Genomic DNA, 1,259 nt, shown 5'->3' with positions numbered 1-1,259 from the left:
ATTGGTTGCTCTTCTGCTTGTCAAACAAGAACTTTATCACAATCCTGAATAATGTGCTGGTAGAAAGTCATTCTGGAATATTAAGGAATCTTCAACCAGTGATATTAGGCTTGCCTTTATTTTCCAGACATGAGAAATTTACTTGTGTGCATCCTTTACATTGTAATGACTGCAGAATTTGTTCTTGAAATTTTGCTAATATCTTCATAGCACTGGTGAACTTCATTGTCTGGGTCAAGAGACAGAAGCTCTCTTCAGCTGATAGGATTCTCACATTGCTTTGGTAATATTCATGTTTCTTTATTCAAGTATGTTTAATACAACCTCATATAATGGGCAAGTAAGGATTGTTTTCAATATCGCAGGGGTTGCATGCAAACATTTTAGCACTTGGTTTGCTACTCTCTCAGTATATTGTATTTACTCAAAATAGCCAATTTCCCAAGCTTTATTTTTCTCCATCTGAAGAAGAACATTAACATTGTTATTCCGGTGGTACTGCTGGGGAGTTCAGTGTTTTTGTTTTGTTATCTCGCAGTGGTGAATGTCGAGGAGATTATGTGGGGGAATGAATGTGAGGGAAACGTGACTTGGAAGACAAATTTAACAGGCAGCTTACATCTTTCAAAAATGGTAGTTCTCACCGTGTTAAATCTCATACCCTTTACTACATCACTGTTATGTTTTCTGCTGTTAATCTATTCCCAGAGTAAACATGTCAGGAAGATGCAACTTCATGGAAAGGACTGCAGGATCTCAGCACCCAAGCCCACATTAAAGCCATGCAACTTATTTTCTCCTTCCTTTTGCTGTTTTCCATTTACACTATGTCTTTGATTGCATCCGTTTGGAGATTTAATGAGCTGCAGAACAAACCACTTCTCTTTCTGTGGCAAGTCTGTGCACTCATCTATCCTTCAAGCCATTCATTTGTCCTGATTTGGGGAACAAGAAGCTGAAGCAGGCATTTTTGTCAATGTTGCATCAGGTGAAGAAAAAAATGGACTCCTTTAACTCTTTAGGTCAATGCAGGGATGCTGTGTGTCTTCTTGAAGAAAACAGAGAAGTCTTTACCTTTTATAATTCTTACTGGTTTTTCTATAGTATATGTGTGTATAATTTCCTTTCTTTTTTTATTAAACTTTTATTTAATGAATATAAATTTCCAAAGTACAGCTTATGGGTTACAATGGCTTCCCCCCTCCATAACTTCCCTCCCACCCGCAACCCTCCCCTTTCCCGCTCCCTCTCCCCTTCCA

The 1,259-nt window shown here is 38.2% G+C and overlaps 1 pseudogene; it reads left to right on the top strand.

Annotated features, from left to right (window-relative positions):
- Positions 1-310: 310 nt before the first annotated feature.
- On the top strand, positions 311-959 carry LOC133762185 (putative taste receptor type 2 member 33; annotated as a pseudogene).
- The last annotated feature ends 300 nt before the right edge of the window (positions 960-1,259 follow it).

Source organism: Lepus europaeus, chromosome 6 (assembly GCF_033115175.1).
Source record: "Lepus europaeus isolate LE1 chromosome 6, mLepTim1.pri, whole genome shotgun sequence".
NCBI classification, from domain to species: Eukaryota; Metazoa; Chordata; class Mammalia; order Lagomorpha; family Leporidae; genus Lepus; species Lepus europaeus.
The sequence above is the reverse complement of the archived record's forward strand: the minus strand, read 5'-3'. Positions and strand labels throughout refer to the sequence as shown.